We start from the raw sequence: 352 nt of genomic DNA on the forward strand, positions 1-352 counted from the left end.
AAACCATGGTGTGGGCAAAGTCTCATCATGTCTTTGTATCTTTCCCATGCTTCGAAAAGAGACTCGTTGTCTTTCTGTTTAAATCCGTTTATCTGGGCTCTTAACATAGCTGTTTTGCTTGGTGGAAAATATCGGGCAAGAAAAACTTTCTTCAACTCGTTCCATGTGGTGACTGAGTTGGAAGGAAGAGATTGAAGCCATCTTCTAGCGCTATCTCTTAATGAGAAAGGAAAAAGACGAAGTCGAATTGCCTCTGAAGTGACACCATTAGCTTTAACAGTATCAGCGTATTGGACAAATACGGATAAATGAAGGTTTGGATCTTCGGTAAGATTTCCAGAGAATTGGTTCT

At 40.3% G+C, this 352-nt stretch overlaps 1 pseudogene; it reads left to right on the forward strand.

Annotated features, from left to right (window-relative positions):
• On the forward strand, positions 1-100 carry LOC127124307 (uncharacterized; annotated as a pseudogene).
• Positions 101-352: the final 252 nt, after the last annotated feature.

This window comes from Lathyrus oleraceus, chromosome 2 (genome assembly GCF_024323335.1).
Source record: "Lathyrus oleraceus cultivar Zhongwan6 chromosome 2, CAAS_Psat_ZW6_1.0, whole genome shotgun sequence".
Lineage (NCBI taxonomy): Eukaryota > Viridiplantae > Streptophyta > Magnoliopsida > Fabales > Fabaceae > Lathyrus > Lathyrus oleraceus.